We start from the raw sequence: 18,626 nt of genomic DNA on the forward strand, positions 1-18,626 counted from the left end.
AACCGACCTGAAACAGTGGTGGGGGCTGGTGAAGGAACAGCAGGCCATACCCCCAGGAACGTATCCCGCCCTGAGGAAACCTGACGGAGACCTGGCCATCACCAGCCGGGAAAAGGCTGACCTGCTGGCCTGTCACTTCAGTCAAAGATGACAACCCAGGAGCCAGACAGGCAGCCGCCCACCTCCCCAACTCATCGCCTCAAGACTAGAGAATGTGCTAATCTCTGAGGACGCTGTCAGGAGACATCTGAGGGGCGTCAACACCAGGAAGGCGCCAGGCCCTGACAGCGTGAGTCCATACTTACTGCGGCGATGCTCCGATGAGCTCACCAGCCCCCTCGCCCAGATCTTCCGGCGATGCCTGAAGAGCGGGGGTGGCCTGCACAGTGGAAGGAGGCCAGAGTCACACCCGTACACAAGAAAAATCCAGGTCCGAGCCAGGCAATTACAGGCCAATATCACTCCTCCCAATCATCAGCAAGATATTTGAGAGGATCATCGGGGACAATTGACATCCTTCCTCGAGGAAAACCACCTGCAGTCACCGAAGCAGTTTGGTTTTCGGAAGGGCCGCTCTACCTCAGACCTCCTCCTTCTCCTCTCAAAGTCCTGGCATGACGCCCTTGATGACAGCCACCCCTCTCTCGTGATTGCCCTGGATATAGCTGGCGCGTTCGACTCCGTTTGGCACCGCGGTCTGACGGCGAAGCTACAGCAACTAGGCATCACGGGGGACCTGCTGCGCCTGCTCTCAAACTACCTGTTAGGCAGGAGCCTCCACGTAGCAGTCACCGGAAGCACCTCGACCAGCGTCCGGTGGAGGCCTCCGTTCCACAGGGTCCGTCCTTGGACCTATTCTGTGGAACATACGTTAACGACCTCCTGCAAACCATCCCGGCAGCAAGCGCCTACGCCGACGACTGCACCCTCTCCAGAACATACAAGAGGAGGAAGCCCAGGACGTGATAGAGTCCGTCAACAGACAGTTGGCAGACATAATGGCCTGGGGAAAGAGGTGGCAAGTCAGGTTTGCCCCTGACAAAAGGCCATGGTAATATCACGTTCTCGGGAGGACGCGAGGCAACTCCACGGCAGACTGAGATTCGGGAATGACACCATCCCTCTGCAGTCCATCGTCGAAATCCTGGGCGTGTAGGTGGACTCCCAGCTGCGGTTTGACCGTCACCTTGAAATGGTGGCGCAAAGCCTCCCAGAAGGTGAACCTCCTGCGCCGCATGAAGAACCTCCTCGATGCTGAAGGCCTGAACACCCTCTATAAGGCACAAGTCCGTCCAGTGATGGAGTATGCACCGCTCACCTGGATGGCCAGCGCCCGCTGCCACCTCAACCTGCTAGACAAGGTGCAGAGGAGGGCTGAAAGGCTCATCAACGGCTCCGAGCACCACCGTCCGTGCCTGTGGGAGACACAGCGACAACAACAACAACAACACCCACACGAAGGAAGGGCAAGACAAGCCACGAACCAGCTGAATAGCCTGGAGCACCGTCGCCGCGTCGCTGCCCTGACGGTGCTACACAAGGCACAAGTGGGCCTAGTGCCCCACCTGACGGACCTGAGGGCTACCTGGAGGAGGTCTGAGCGCAGCACGAGAACAGTGCTGAGCAACGCCTCCCTCCTGGAAGTGCCAATGGCCCGCTCCAGCACCCACCAACGTGCCTTCTCCATCGCAGCGGTGGTGTGGTGGAACAAACTCACTGCTGATGTGGACGTGACACAACTGTCCACTCAGCAGATGAAGGTGCGTCCAGGTTACGTCCCACAGGTGGCTTCAACTACACCCACCGTAAATATGTATATATATAATTGTATAATATATTGTATAATAATTGTATAATATAATCGGCAGAAGCTTTTAAATAGCTCCCCAACGGTCAGGGAACTTTAGCATAGACAAATAATACTGCCATGTACTAATGTACTGAACACGTTTAAATAAAAAATAAAAAAAGAGAGAGAGAGAGAGAGAGAATGAAGGAAGGAGAAGGTAGGAAGGAAGGAAGGAAAGAAAGGAGAACGAAAAAAATGAATGGATGAATGAAAAAAAAATGAGAGAGAGAGAGAGAGAGAGAGAGAGAGAGAGAGAGAGAGAATACACATCTTCAAAGAGACAAGTAAACAAACAAAATGAATAAACAACGAGTAAGAGGAATGATATAAATTTACGATTTGTCAAGGGAGTCAAAACTAGAAAGCGTAAAAGAGAACGTATTACAGAAAATTATAGAAGAGGGGAGGCTAATACATGTCTGAAAATACTCAAATAAACAAACATACAAAATAAAGCAGAAACAAATTAAATGTGAGCATAAATCGATATAATACTAAACTTTAATAACACCAGCCATTCCGTCATTCACCATACAAGTAAATATTCTTGTTAGGGGGGCGGATTTTTTTTATAGTAAAGGAAGCAGCTCAAGGGCAAGAAAATAACTGAGAGGAAAAAAAAGCCTGCTGATCACTGCCCATATAAAAGAGGGTACAGATGAGTGGCCGAAAGAGAGGTCAATTTCGGGTGGAGAAACAAAAACAGACGCCAGCTTAAACAAGGGTGCCGAAAGATGTCACTCGTGCGGGAGTTTATCAGTGGGGGAATGTACCACCAAGGGACATATTTTTAACCCGTCCGCTGCGATTGGCATGCTGATTTCGTCTTCACTGGTAGCCTGGTAACATATGCTCCGAGGTCTTTCTGTCCCTCTATGGTAGGAAGTGGAGTGTTTCCCATGTGGTATTGGTATGCTGGATTTCCCCTCCCAAGATGCATAACTTCACATTTTTCTTCACTAAATTGGAGCAGCCACTTTTTGTTCCACTCCTGTAGCTTGGTGATGTCTTCTTGTAGGAAATCCACATCCAAGGGGTTAAACACTTCGTCTCCCAAGCATACACATTTGACAAGGCTTTCATAGGAGCTGTGGGCCTTTCCAGTGGTAGTTTTGTGGGCCTGTTGGTAGTTTAGCTCTTCGTCTGTACCATGAACCTAAATATTACACTCATGAGGACACGATTGATCTCCTTTTTGGCCTTTGGAAAGATGGTGTGAGGGATGGAAGCGTAGGAGTTGTGGCCATTTCCAGTGGTAGTTTTGTGACCCTGGTGGCAGTTTGGCTCTTCGTCTGTACCATGAACCTTAAAATTACACTAATGAGGACCCGATTCATCTCCTTTTTGGCCTTTGGAGGTAGTTGGTGTGAGAGGCGGAAGCGTCTGAGATACCAACCTAAGAACCAAACAGAGGGGAGTAACTGCGACTGTTTTAAGTGCTAATTTCTATCCTCACCTCACCTCTTTTATCCCTACATTTTACACACTCTCTTTAATCTTCTCTCTACCTCCTTTTTTTATTCCTCTCTTTAATACACTCCTCTCTGAAACTGCGACCTTTTTATACACCAATTTCTACCCTCTCTTCATCTCTTCTCTCTATTCTTACATTTAACACACCCTTTTCTAATCTCTCTACCTCCTCTTTTTATTCCTCCCTCTACACACCCTTCTCTACCTCCGCTCTTTATCTCTCCATTGCACACACCCTTCTTTATTATTCTCTCTACCTCCTCTCTTTATTCCTCCCTCTACACACCCTTCTCTACCTCCTCTCTTTATCCCTCCATTGCACACACCCTTCTTTAATATTTTATCTACCTCCTCTCCTTATTCCTCCTCTACACACCCTTCTCTGATCCCTTCTCTACCTCCTCTATACACCCGTCTCTGATCCCTTCTCTACCTCCTCTCTTTATTCCTCCTCTACACACCCTTCTCTGATCCCTTCTCTACCTCCTCTATACACCCGTCTCTGATCCCTTCTCTACCTCCTCTCTTTATTCCTCCTCTACACACCCTTCTCTGATCCCTTCTCTACCTCCTCTCGTTATTCCTCCTCTACACACCCTTCTCTGATCCCTTCTCTACCTCCTCTATACACCCGTCTCTGATCCCTTCTCTACCTCCTCTCTTTATTCCTCCTCTACACACCCTTCTCTGATCCCTTCTCTACTTCCTCTCTTTGTTCCCCCCTCTACACACCCTTCTCTACCTCCTCTTTTTATCTCTCCATTTCACACACCCTTCTTTAATATTTTCTCTACCTCCTCTCTTTATTCCTCCTCTATACACCCGTCTCTGATCCCTTCTCTACCTCCTCTCTTTATTCCTCCTCTACACACCCTTCTCTGATCCTTTCTCTACCTCCTCTATACACCCGTCTCTGATCCCTTCTTTACCTCCTCTCTTTATTCCTCCTCTATACACCCGTCTCTGATCCCTTCTCTACCTCCTCTCTTTATTCCTCCTCTACACACCCTTCTCTACTTCCTCTCTTTATTCCTCCATTGCACACGCCCTTCTTTATTATTCTCTCTACCTCCTCTCTTTGTTCCTCCTCTACACACCCTTCTCTACCTCCTCTCTTTACCTCTCTATTTCACACACCTTTCTTTAATATTATCTCTACCTCCACTCTTTATTCCTCCCTCTACACACTCTTCTCTGATCCTTTCTCTACCTCCTCTCTTTATTCCTCCCTCTACACACTCTTCTCTGATCCTTTCTCTACCTCCTCTCTTTATTCCTCCCTCTACACACTCTTCTCTGATCCTTTCTCTACCACCTCTCTTCCTCCTTTCTCTCCCTCTACTCTCTTTATTCCTCTCCTCTCTATCCTCTGATCCTTTCTCTACTACCTCTCTTTGTTTCTCAATTTCACACACCCTTCTTTAATATTCTCTGTACCTCCTCTCTTTATCCTTCCCTCTACACAACCCTTTCTACCATTCTCTTTATACCCCTTCACTTTGTTCCTCTCAAAATTTCGGTAACAGGATGAAAACAACACACACACACACACACACACACACACACACACACACAACCAGTCAACACATGAGAGGCAAGTGGCGTCAGTCCATTGAACGCACAAACAAACAAACACCTAAGACTACAAGACTAATGTTGCTCTTCTTAATGCCACAAACAACTGCGTGTGTGTGTGTGTGTATGTGTGTGTGTGTGTGTGTGTGTGTGTGTGTGTGTGTGTGTGTGTGTAATTTATCCCTTAGTATCTCCACCCCTCTCTTAGACACACACACACACACACACGTCACAGTATTAGGTTCAAGCACACATATAAAAAAACTCACCACGTCCAAGGCCTTCCAAGAACATCGGCCACGTCACAAGTCAATTATTTTGGGCCGTGGTTACTTGCGTCATCTTCTTGTACAGGAACTCTCTTTGGCGAGGAATGCATTCTGAAGAGGTCGCGTGAAGTGAACGTCGCGCAGTTTAAACACTTTTCCACATGAACATTGGGGTTAAGATTCGTTAATCAGAGAAAATGTGTCAAGGTGTTGTTTTTGTTAATATAGCAATCTTCCCGAAGCGCAGATTGCGTTCTGAAGAGGTTGCGTAATGTAAATGTCGCGCAATGTAAACACTTCCCCACGAGAACACTTTGTTGAAGGAGTTGGATTCGCTTTAATGTGAGAAAACACGTGTTAAGTATGAACCTCCTTCTTCTTCTTAACATCGCATTCTTCTCATGATTATGGTCTAAAAAGGTCGCGTAAAGTGAATGTCGTGCAATTTAAACACTTCAACAAGAACACTTTGTAATGAAGGCGTTTGATTGATTCGCGTTAATGTGAGAAGAAAAACGAGTGAACCAAGAGACCTTTTTATGGGCACTTCACATTCCTCCTAAACCGTGAAGCTCAAACTCGCGTAAGGCAAGATGCGCCAACACTTGAATTCTTGCATTTTCCACAAGGAGTTTGTTTGATTCACGTTAATGTGAGGAGAACAAACGAGTTAACCAAGATACCTTTTTATGAACACTTCCCTAAACCGTGCAACTCAAACTTGTGTAAGGCAAGATGTGCTAACACGTGAATTCTTGCATTTTCCACAAGAAGGAGTTCCTCTGATTCGCGCCAGTGTGAGAACAAACGAGTTAACCAGGAGACATTTTTATGCATATCTCGATTTCTTTTCAAAACGTGTAACTAATGCTGGCGTAAAACAAGATACGCTAATATTGAATTCATGCATTTTCCACAAGAACACTGAGTAATGAAGGAGGTTGTTTGATTCGCGCTAATGTGAGAAAACGAGTGAAGCCAAAGACCTTATCTATGTACATTTCCTTTTCATCCTAAAACGCCTAACTTAAACTCGCGTATAACAACATGCGCTTATATTTGAATTAATCCATTAGGAGTATTTTCTGCGCCACCAAGAAATAGAAATGTGTACTTTTCCACCACATTCTCACATTCTGTATCTTTTTGTTTCATTCTATTCCCTTTGTTTCCTGGTGAAGAAAATGAAGACTGAACATACACTAAGGATAAGGCAAGGCACTGGAATGGATTAGAAGGCTCAAGGACAACAGTTTGAGGCAGATTCTTCACCAAATTTAACCGTTCTCTGTCATGGTGATATTACGATGGTGAAAGTTGACGGTTTGTAGGAGGAGAAAGACAGTATGTGGCAGACTCTTCCCTAACTATAATCACATCACAACACGGCCAAACTCTTCCATTTGGGCGACGGCGAGAACAACACAGGGAAGGTCGTGCACAGCGGAGGGACAAGTTTAGAGGTATAGTCACCATGGTAACCGCGGGAAGAAAGACGTAGAGAAAGGTAATTGTCAACACATCGCTTTAACAAACATCTTGGGGACAAATAAAGCCAGCAGCCCTTAGAGTTGCCGGCCGGTGCTTCATGCTACGTGGGTTACCTTGAGAAGGGTTCGATCGAGTACAGGGTTGCGATGGACTACTCTTTGGATGGATTGGAAACTTGGCGCCACACTTTAAACCTTGAGAAAAAAAAATTGAAGAGCCTAGAGTTGCCGGCCGGTGCTTCATGCTGCGTGGGTTACCTTGAGGAGGGTTCGATCGAGTACTAGGTGGCGCTGGACTACATTTTGGGAGATTCAGAAACTTGGCGCCACACTTTAGACCTTGATAAAAAAATTAAGTGCCTAGAGTTTCCGGCCGGTGCTTCATGCTTCGTGGGTTACCTTGAGTAGAGTTCGATCGAGTACAGTTGCGTTGGACTACTCTTTGGGGTCCGGAAACCTGGCGCCATACTTTAAACCTTGAGGAAAAAACTAAAGAGCCTAGAGTTGCCGGCCGGTGCTTCATGCTGCGTGGGTTACCTTGATGAGGGTTCGATCGAGTACAGGGTTGCGATGGACTACTCTTTGGATGGCTTGGAAACTTGGCGCCACACTTTAGACCTTGAGGAAAAAACTGAAGAGCCTAGAGTTGCCGGCCGGTGCTTCATGCTATTGGGTTACCTAGAAAAGGGTTCGATCGAGTACTAGGTGGCGTTGGACTACTTTTTGGGAGATTCAGAAACTTGGCGCCAAACTTTTGTCCTTTAGAAAAAAACTGAAGAGCCTAGAGTTGCCGGCCGGTGCTTCATACTACGTGGGTTACCTTGAGGAGAGTTCGATCGAGTACTAGGTGGCGTTGGACTACTTTTTGGGAGATTCAGAAACTTGGCGCCAAACTTTTGACCTTGAGGAAAAAAGCTAAGAAGTGCCTAGAGTTGCCGGCCGGTGCTTTATGTGGGTTACCTTGAGAATGGTTCGATCGAGTACTGAGTTGCGTTGGACTACTCTTTAGATGGTTTGGAAACTTGCCCCCTCAGTTTAGATCTCGAGGAAAAGCTAAGAAGTAGGCAAAGACGGGTAAAGAGAAAATTACCGGGCATAACACGGAGACAGGAAGTGAGCATCATGGGTTAAAAGATAGACTAATGTTGAAGTGACGAGAAGCTATGAAGTTGGCAAAGACGCATGAAGAGAAGCGCAGGGTATAAGATGAAGACAGGGGCGACCATCATGAGTTAAAGACAGACTAGTGTTAACCCATTGGATGCGGATTTCCTACAAGAAGACATCACCAAGCAACAGGAGTGGAACAAAATGTGGCAGCTCCAATTTAGTGAAGAAAAATGTGAGGTCATGCATCTTGGGAGGGGAAATCCAGCATACCAATACCACATGGGAAACACTCCACTACCCACCACAGAGGCACAGAAAGACCTGGGAGCATATATTACTAGGCTACCAGTGAAGGCGAAATCCGTGCCATTCGCAGCGGACGGGTTAATGGGAAGCTAAATACGACTAATACGAGTAAAAATTGGGTTTGGGCAGGTCATATCATGCGTAGAACTGATAAAAGATGGGCAACCAAAGTAACCAAAGCGAGTAGCGGGCTTTTTTTTTTATATTATTGTTTCCTTTTTGTGGACTTGAGCTGTCTCCTTTGTTGTAAAAAAAAAAAAAATAATAATAATAATAATAATAAACATGACAAAGGTAAAGTTAGGGGCATGAACTATGAATGCGCGTGGCCTAAGTGCTCATCTCCGTCACAATGGCCTTGAGACAGATGGCAACGCAGAAATTGTAGAAGTCAAGGCAAACAGAAACTAAGGTGAAGTGATTGAATTAGAATGTTTCCCGGCACAGGATGAAGTACACTAACGTCATGCAGACAGAGAGAGGCGGAGGAGATTGAGAAAAAAAGAATTCGTCCTGCTGTGAACTAATAATGTCCGATGATGATGATGATGATGATGGTAATGATGACTAATTGGATCATCATTGTTAGTAGTGTCATGAAGCTTCCAATTGGGTCATAGAGGCAATGTTTAAAATATAACTGGATCGCAATGAGAGAAGTTTAAAGGATAGTAACCCAGTATTTACACGATTTTATAAGTGATGCTGTTTGATGCGTACAAAATACCATCAAGACTGGATTTTTACTTTAGTGAGTATTACGTTGAAGGAAGTGTCGGTAGAGCTTGTTTTTATAATAATAAATCGTGTTGAACTGGACTAATAATATTAGTTACCCAGACCCCGTTCATCACGAGCTGCCCACGAGCCACTGTTACAGGTAAATGGCTAGATCCAACATAGTCATTATCTCTGGTAGTGATAGCATGGCGCAAAAAGACAGAAAAATTGGAGTTTGTGGAATTTAACACAGGTGAAAGATAGTTTTAAAGCAGTCGTTGTTTTCTTAGTAGATAACAATCTTTTTTTTTTTTTTTGTAGGCGAGATCTTGGAACACTACCCTTAAGTTGTCTATTCATTGCAACACACACTAATAAAAATGATAAAGGTCTTGAGTAGCTTTAATTTTACTTACTTTGGGAGAAATATGCAACATTATTATTATTATCATTATTATTATCAGTAGTAGAAGTAGTAGTAGTAGTAGTAGTAGTAGTAGTAGTAGTAGTAGTAGCAGTAGTAGTAGTAGTAATAGTAATAGCAGAAGTAGTAGTAGTAGTAGTGGGGTAGGCGGTGGCAGAAGTGATAGCGTACTGGACCCACATTCGCCGCGTGATGGACGACGCGGGTTCGAATCCTCACGCTACCACTCGGATTTTTCAGTCACCGCCGAGTGGCTTAAAGCTACCCACATGCTGTCCTGAAGACCACCCATCAACCCGGACTCTAGAGGAAGCCGTCCAAGCGAATCAAGAACGAGTTCCGGGGGGCAGCATGAGCCAATGCAAGATGGCGCCACTATAAACACTCGCCTGCGCCAGAACGGGCTGGGCCGACCATCAGGCCCCACCTGGAAGAAGCCATGGGCCGACCATCAGGCCCCACCGGGAAGATGCCTACCGGCGCAATAGGCAGCAACGTATAAAAAAAAAAAAAAAAAAAAAAAAAAGTAGTAGTAGCTGGTGTAGCAGTCACCGCTCAAATTCCGTGTTCCTTCCCCTCAGTGACAAGAAAATGGGGTGCTGCAAAGAGAAACTAAGATTCTCAGTGTTTTCATGTAATGTCCATCGTCACTGTGTCTGCCAGTCTGTCTTGTCGCGTCTTCATCGTTAACTTTCCTTGTATTTGTTTACCTTTGACTGTCCGTCCACGTTCTCTTGTTGTCCACCGTTACACATTGTTCCACACATACACCAACACTTAAATGTTAACCTACACAAACAACATTCACACAAACGCATACACAAACAAACACCTATCCTATGTGTTGTCCTTGTCGTGATGAGCTGTGTATGTTTTGTCCAATAAAGTAACCCTGGCGGATATGACTTTCTCTATCCGTGAACCGATTAGCACTTAGAACACTCGCAACCACCAACACTGGTAAACTCTGGAACAATCTTCCTTCATCTGTATTTCCTCCTGCCTACGACTTGAACTCTTTCAAGAGGAGGGTATCAGGACACCTCTCCTCCCGAAATTGATCTTTCTTTCGGCCACCTCTTTTAATTCTTTTTTGGGAGCAGCGAGTAGCGGGCTTTTTTATTATTGTTTTCTTTTTTTGTGCCCTTGAGCTGCCTCCTTTGTTGTAAAAAAAAAAAAAATAGTAGTAGTAATAGTAATAGTAGTAGAAGCAGTAGTACCTAGTAGTAATAGTAGTAGTAATAGTAGTAGCAGAAGTAGTAGCAGCAGCAGCAGCAGCAGTAGTAGTAGTAGTAGTAGTAGTAGTAGTAGTAGTAGTACCTAGTAGTAATAGAAGTAGCAGAAGTAGTAGTAGTAGTAGTAGTAATAGTAGTAGTACCTAGTAGTAATAGTAGTAGCAGAAGTAGTAGTAGCAGCAGTAGTAGTAGTAGTAGTAGTAGTAGTAGTACCTAGTAGTAGCAGAAGTAGTAGTAGTAGTAGTACCTAGTAGTAATAGTAGTAGCAGAAGTAGTAGCAGCAGTAGTAGTAGTAGTAGTAGTAGTGACTGATTATCATCGTTATTATTCTTATTATTCCTATTCATATAATTATTATCGTTGTTACTGAACATGGAAACACACTCAGAAAAGAGAAAAAAGAAAATCCTGATAAAAAATTCTTTACTCTTAAAAAAAAAAAAAAAGAATAACTAACAACTTTGGCATTTACTCGCTTTCCTCGTGGAGTGCAATGGTCGGCGCAGCTTCCGTTCCGTTGAAAAAAAAAAAAAAAAAAAAAAAAAAAAGCACACTCAGAATAGCAGCGAACACAAATAACTTCTGGTGTGATGACAGAGCGAAGTGCTGCTCCAATACGCCCCGAGCCAGATGTGTGTGCCGTCCCTGGCCTGCACATGAGAGTGAGGGTCATATTCTTAAACATTTCCTTGTCCAAGCACACACTTTTGATAGGGCTCTCGTAGGAGTTGTAGGACTTTCCAGGGGTATTTTAATCACCCTGGTGGTAGTTTGACCCTTCCTCTGTACCAAGAACCTAAAAAAACACTCATGAGAACCCAATTGATCTCCTTTTTAGCCTTTGGGAATAGTTCATGTGAGGGGCGACAGTGTCTGAAAATACCGACGTGAGCCAGCGTCCTGCATACAAGTCGCGTCTCGCCACTATCAATCAGGAACAAGCATGCTTTTGAACGTATCGGGCTCCTATTACGACTATTTCCCAGGGCAACAGAGACAATTAACCGGGTTTTCATGGGTGTATTTCCCGTTCAAGGCGCAGAAACCGTGTAGAACTATCATTAGCATCACAAAACAGCCCAGAAAATCCCAGCAACTTCAACGAGAGGCTTTTCAAAGAGGCGAACTGAGGTGCCGAGACGTTTAAGAATACGGGCTTAAGAGTACTGTCGCCCAGCCACTGAGGGACGCAACGAACACTTCCCTAAGGCCAATCCAGAAGGGAAAAGAGATACACTGCCGAGGCGAGGAAACTATTTTCGACCACCCAGCGTGAGTGGGCGAGGATGAGCCGCGTGCAAGCCATCGATCCTGACTTCGACTCTTCTCCCGGTCACGTGCAGGCCCGGGGAGCAGTCTAGCACGAGCCACCTAACCCAAGGCATTGCCACAAGAACATCCATTGTGGAGGAAAAATATCCCACTATACTTAAAAATCACGATAAATAAAGTAAAAAATATTATAAGCTAGTCTGCCATCTATAACCCAAGGCAATGCCACAACTACATCCATTGTGAAAGAAAAATATCGTACCCGACGTATATAAAATTAATTAAAAACTACAGAAAAAAATCATTCATAAAAAGGTTGGTTTAGTCCAGTGGTTCTTAGCCTTTTTATTACCACGCCCCCTCCTGGAGTGGGTCCGTCCCTCCACGCCCCCTGCACCTGTAGGTAAAGTTCCTTCCTAGACTACCTACGCCTATGACTTGAACTCTTCCAAGGCGAGAGTATCGGGACACTTCTACACGCGATACTGATTTCTCTTTTGGCCTTTCGTTCTTTTTTCTTTTGTTGGAGCAGCGTCACGTAGGCTTCTTTTGTTGTTGTTAATTGTTTTATGTCCTTGAACTGCCTCCCTTGCTGGAAAAAAAAAAAGGTAGGCCCAAGTAGACTATAAAAACTTGGTAAAGGAGATATTTTGCATTTTTTTTCATAAGCCTCTCATTATTACTCAACACTCTTAAGAGAATAACAAGTACAATTAAAAAAAAAAACTTTTACCCCAGGGTTCGCGCCGCCGTGGAAATTACTAACGCTCCCAGATAAGCCAAAAGCCACCTAACCAAAGGCACTGCCACCAGGACACTCACTGCTGGAAGAAAAAATGTCCTGCCTCAGCAAAAATTCATATAAAAAAATGTAAAAAATGATACTGGAGAAACTGATTTATAGCCTTTTCCATTTAGCGTAACCCGTTTCTGGGTCATGATCTGTAGAGTCCCTTGATAGATAGAGTCCCGACAGCCTAAGATTTGGACGCCATTATTGGCCCTGTCTTCGCCGCGAGACCGTGTGCTAGTGTTTGAAAAGCGCGGCGAAAACACAGGGCCAATAATGGCGTCCAAATCTTAGGTTGTCGGGACTCTATGAGGGACTCTACAGATCACGACCCAGAAACGGGTTACGCTAAATGGAAGAGGCTATTAGTCTGTCATCCATAACCCGAGTCTTTAGATGACACGCTCACCATGACAGACTTGTTCGAAAAGGAGGAGGGTCAAATTCGGAAAAGAAAGGTCAAATTTGAAAAAGAATGGTCAAATTCGGAAAACAAAGGTCAAATTCGGAGGAGGGTCAAATTCGGAAAAGAAAGGTCGAATTCGGAGGAGGGTCAAATTCGGAAAAGAAAGGTCAAATTCGGAGGAGGGTCAAATTCGGAAAAGAAAGGTCAAATTCGGAGGAGGGTCAAATTCGAAAAAGAAAGGTCAAATTTGGAGGAGGGTCAAATTCGGAAGAGAAAGATCAAACTCGGAAAAGAGAGGTCAAAGTCGGAGGGTCAAATTCGAAAAAGAAAAGTCAAATTCGGTAAAGAAAGGTCAAATTCGGAGGAGGGTTAAATTCGAAAAAAGAAAGGTCAAATTTGAAAGAGAAAGGTGAAATTCGAAAAAGAAAGGTCAAATTCGGAAAAAATAAGGTCAAATTCAGAAACGGGGATCAAAATTCGAAAAAGAAAGGTCAAATTCGGAGGAGGGTCAAATTCGAAAAAATGGGGCAAGTTACGAAAGGTAAAAGAAAGATATGTCAAAATCGGAAAAGAAAGGTCGAATTCGGAAAAGGGGAGGAGAGTCAAATTCGCAAAAAGAAAGGCCATTCAGAAGAGGATAGTCTATTTCGGAAGAGAAGGATCAAAATCAGAATAGACGGATCAAACTCGAAAAAGCAAGGGGTCAAAACGATAAAAATTACACTTCTTTCCGTCAAGTAATGTGTTTTATATAGGGGTGTGGAGTCGGATGGAGAAAATTTCGACTCCGACTCAGACTCCAGGAAATTTTAAGGTTACGACTCCAACTCCGACTTCAGGAAATTTTAAGGTTACGACTCCAACTCCGACTCCGACTCCGACTTCAGGAAATTTTAAGGTTACGACTCTAACTCCGACTCTGACTTTAGGAAATTTTAAGGTTACGACTCCAACTCCAATCCAACATCACACGCATTGGCAAGTAGTCGGGAGTCGGAGATATTTTTACCGACCCGACTCCGGCGACTCTAACTCCAACTCCGACTCCACACCCCTGGACTTTTCTATGTATTTTTTGATCACATATGCGAAGAAAAACAAAACACGTGAGTCATAGTGGCAGACAAAGTGTTACGACCCACTTAGGCAGCGGTGTGTGGAGAGCCGCGCGGCCTGTGACATTGGGGTGTTTGTGGGGCTGAAAGCGGAGAGATGTGATTACACCAACGCGGCGGCCGTGTGGGGGGTGGGGGGGTGGGGGTGGCTGTGTGTGTGTGGGGGGGGGGTTGTAGGTGTGTGTGTGTGTGTGTGTGTGTGTGTGTGTGTGTGTGTGTGTGTGTGTGTGTGTATGAATGAGAGGTTTTGTGTGTGTGTAGATGTGTGTGTGTGTGTGTGTGTGTGAGTGTGTGTGTGTGTGTGTGTGTGTACCTTATTACCTATTTGCTCTTACATATCATAATTATCACATTTAATTATATAGTTCATTAAACGTGTGTATGTGTGTGTGTGTGTGTTTGTGTTTGTGTGTGTGTGTGTGTGTGTGTGTTTACCTGTTTGTTTGTCTGTCTGTCTGTCTGTCTGTCTGTGTGTCGTCCTTGGAGCAGTGGCAAACACGCACCCACGCACCGCAGCTTCACACGGACGTAAACAATTTGCAGCAACCACCGAGCAGCGACTTGGGAGCAGCAATTACGAGTAATCATGAAGGTACAAACAAACACGTAATAGATAAAAAAGATGAGAAAGAAAACAAATAAACTCGCATTACGTTGGGTCACAAATCTGAAGCCTTCCTTGCATAGAGACGAACAAGACTAAGTATATGGTCTGAATTTGTAGCAATGACTGAGCGGTGACGTGAGACCAGCCATTATCAGGGGTCAAAAGGTAACAGATGAAGAAGGAAAGGAAACAGACAAATTATGGATGAAGAAAGAAAAAAGTATACATAAACAGAGATGAGAGAGAGAAGACAAGAAAAGAGAGAAAAAAGAAAGGAAACAAATTATACACACACACACACACACACACACACACACACACTCTCTCTCTCTCTCTCTCTCTCTCTCTCTCTCTCTCTCTCTCTCACACACACACACACACACACACACACACATACAGTTCAATCTATTACCAGGGCATGATTGATCTTACAAAATTTGACCCACAGACTCATTTCTAGTGGTCCAACCCCCCCCCCCCCCCCCCAACGTCCATTCTGCCTACGCTCAGGGCAACAGGGAAACATGAAGACGCAGACGCTCTAACTTAAGTGAAGGGCATGTTAAGTACAACCCGCGCATAGTTTGATACCCCCCCAAAAAACGAACTTAATAATGCACTGGGCAAATTTTCAGTGGAACTTCAGTCAAACCACGATTTCCGCTGGCGTGGTTCTCATATTTCCGTGGTTTTCTGACGTGTCGACGATCTTCCAAAGCTACGGTTGATTTCACCAAAGGACGACGGTATTACTCACCATCAGCAGCAGCAGCAATAACAAGAAACAAATGAGAACCACGCTAGCGGAAATCGTTGTTTGACTGACTGAAGATCCACGGAAAATTTGCCCAGTGTAATAGCCCCTTAATGCAGCAGAGAAACTGAACGTCGTGGCCATTACCGAGACCTGGGCCAACTCTACACATGGAAGCTTGTATTTTCAAATGTATCGGCGCCTCAGCTCGCAAGTTTGAAAAGCCTCTCGTGGAAGTTAATGCGGTTTCCATGGACTGTTTTGGGATCCTAGTGATAGTTTTACACGACTTCTGCACATTGAACTGGAAAATTACCCATGAAAACCTGACAACTTTGTGGCCTTAGAAAATAGTCGTTGTGGTAACCCGATATGTTTGACAATATGGGCCCTAGTATCTGAATCGTCACTCCCGGGATAAGAAAGCTTCCGCAGAAACCGAACAGATAAAAAGGGAGGAGGCGCAATAAGTTTCCCAGTACACCCCGAGCAGCGTTATCAGCCAGGCAGCCTTCGCGGGAACACGAGTCCTGAAGTCGCCGACCCTCGAGCTGCCAGCGGTGGCCGGATTCTTGCTCTTCACACGGGCACGTCTTATAGGGCCAGTTTTACAGTCCAAGGGCCAGATTCATCAATCCATTTACAAGGAAAGGAAAGTTTCGTTTACTCGGCGCAACATCTGTGGTCATATGCCGGAGAGAGACAGAAGGGGAAGGAATTATAGGAGAAGGGAACAGATCCCAGGAGACGGGACACAACCCCCGATTAATACCTGGTACCCATTCACTGCTGGGTGGACAGGGGCGTAGGGTATCGGAAAAGCCGCCTAAATTTTTCCACTCCGTCTGGGAATCGAACCCGGGCTCTCTCAGTTGTGAGCTGAGTGTGCTAACCACTGCACCATTGACGGCCTGGCTGGCACTTCATTCATTGCCATCGGAGCCGCCTAAAGACAGGAAGCGTTCGTAGTGGACAGATTTACCAGAAGACTTACCAACGACGTGTCTTGTAAGTGGCTTGATGAATCCGGCTCCAACACAGCAAGTTTGTAAGCTCCCCATCCAAACACAAATTACGACGAAAGTTCCTTGTCTAGTGCTTGACGTTGATATAAAAAAAAAAGGAAAATTTAGAAAACCACACAGGAAATATCTTTAGTATATATCTGGTGCTGAGTGGAAGTAACGGATCATTGTGGAGAATATAGCTTGATTGGGCGCTTACAATGACTGTGTTGGACGGTCGAACTGCCCCGCGGTGTACAAATGTTCATATAATTTAAAGCAATAAGTGCCACAACGCAGACAATAAGAGTACATAATGTTTGATTCCTCCTTCCTCTATACTAAAGTGATATTTGAAAATGGCCGAGCACGCTCCTCCATGAAAAATAATGAAACTAAAAATCTAAAAGGCATTAAATGAAGCATACGCTATAGCTGCGCGAGGCGGCGGTGCTCAGCTCCGTCCCGTTGAGCCTGTGGTGGGAGAGACACGAGGCCAGTGCAACATCCGGGATGCCTCAGTCTGCCTCCCCAGGTTTCCCCAAGTAGCCGTTTATCGACCAGCCCGAAAGGAAGGGCGAACAGCTTGGTGGGCTGCACGCCGATTGTCCAGGCCAGGATTCGAACCCAGGTCCGCAAACTCATAGGTAGGGACGCTAACCACTGGACCGCGGAGGCGAGCAGTCTTTGATTAACTTGCATTGGAGAAAAGGTTTTACGCTCCTCTCCCTGTTATTACATTGAGCGAAGGAGACAGCCGAGGGGACGCCAAAACGTAGAAACATCTGCACACCGCTGCTTCATCAAAAAGAAAACACAAGATCCGAAGCATAATTAATCAAGACTGGAGAGGTGTCTTGATACTCCCCTCCTGACGCGTGCAAAGCGCAGCAAGGAGGAAATACCGATAAAGGGAGGCTGTCCAGTGTTTACCAGTGAATGGGATGAAAGAATGAAAATGCTGGTTAACTCTTGCATTAGGAAGATGGACAGCACAGGAGTGAGCTAGAATGAAAATGGCGGTTAACTCTTGCATTAGGAAGATGGAGAGCACGGGAATGAGCTGGAATAGAAAGTCCTTTTAGGATCATTATTTTCCTTTCTAAGTGTTCGGTGAGGTATATGCTGTCATGCCCTTCTACTAACACTCCAACTAAATTATTCTAAGTTGTCTCTATGTTTTTATGTGCAGCGGGGCCGCGGCAGGGCGGAGGCATCCAGTTGGCACGTTCAGAGCAGCGTCTGGCGTGACAATAGCGATACAGGATAACAAGGGAAGCAACACAGCGGGGAATTTAATAAAGGTAAAGTGTTCCTAGTATTGTTGCTGATATTCAGTAATACTATTTCTCGGTACACTTTGCTCTAAAAGCATAATAAAGATAAGCTTTCCCAAAACAACTACGAGTTCCTCTAACGCATCCAGACTTGTGAAACGGTTCTCAGCACAGCCATGTCCATCATCATTATTACCAACATTTATCTGGACAAAGGCCTTTCCTAACGTTGTCCGATGTTAGTGGTAACTCATCACGTTGTCCCTTTTAGTATGTGGTGGGAGAACTTATTAATCCGACACAAGGCCGGTGTGACACTGGAGTTGTGTCATGATTTCATTATTCAGGGAGTGGCCTGTGGAAAAATACCGCGGGATTCCCCGCCATTTTGATTGAGAGAGCGCGAGTAGTCACAAGTTCAGGCGGGAAAACTAGGAGGCGGGAGCAGCGAGCTTTTCAAATCATATTCGTTATTACTGCCAACGCTGAGCTATGTGTGGGATGCATGACCCACTATGACCAATTGCATGTGTTAGGTTATTAATAAAGAACAATTCATAGCCGTTAGGGCGTTTTAGCGTAAGTGTTGGACAGAAAACGAGATGCCGTATGGCGAGAGCTGGCATCTTGACCGCGGAGCCCGGCCTGAGCATTGTGGGACCGCCGCCATCTTTCAAGTCATCTCCTGCCCAAATTTCGCCGCGAGCACACGTCCCTCTCCAGCCTCCCGGGTTTTTTCAGCCTTGTAGTATCCGCATGTCCAGAGTGACTGTGTACTGAGGTCAGGGAAGCCCGTGGGAGGAGTGACGGCATGGCGGCTGCAGTGAGCAACGAGAGAGGATTGAAGAAGGACTCTAAGGCTCCAAACACGAGGCAAATCAGGGTGTGGCTTCCCTCTTCTCCCCCTACAGCTAAGTAACCCTTTGCTAGGATGTGTTAACGTATAGATA

General features: G+C 45.4%; 1 protein-coding gene and 1 long non-coding RNA gene across 3 annotated transcripts in view; both read right to left on the reverse strand.

Annotated features, from left to right (window-relative positions):
- LOC127001999 (uncharacterized) overlaps positions 1–18,626 on the reverse strand; it is a 120,384-nt gene that overhangs the window by 54,259 nt on the left and 47,499 nt on the right. The gene's annotated exons all lie outside the window — the stretch shown is intronic.
- Positions 2,116–4,171, reverse strand: LOC127002000 (uncharacterized). The gene is made up of 3 exons (XR_007755629.1): positions 3,756–4,171; positions 3,619–3,670; positions 2,116–3,527 (listed from the first exon to the last, which is right to left on the reverse strand). It is a non-coding gene; the product is annotated as an uncharacterized LOC127002000 (long non-coding RNA).

This window comes from Eriocheir sinensis, chromosome 22 (genome assembly GCF_024679095.1).
Source record: "Eriocheir sinensis breed Jianghai 21 chromosome 22, ASM2467909v1, whole genome shotgun sequence".
In the NCBI taxonomy this organism is placed as follows: Eukaryota; Metazoa; Arthropoda; class Malacostraca; order Decapoda; family Varunidae; genus Eriocheir; species Eriocheir sinensis.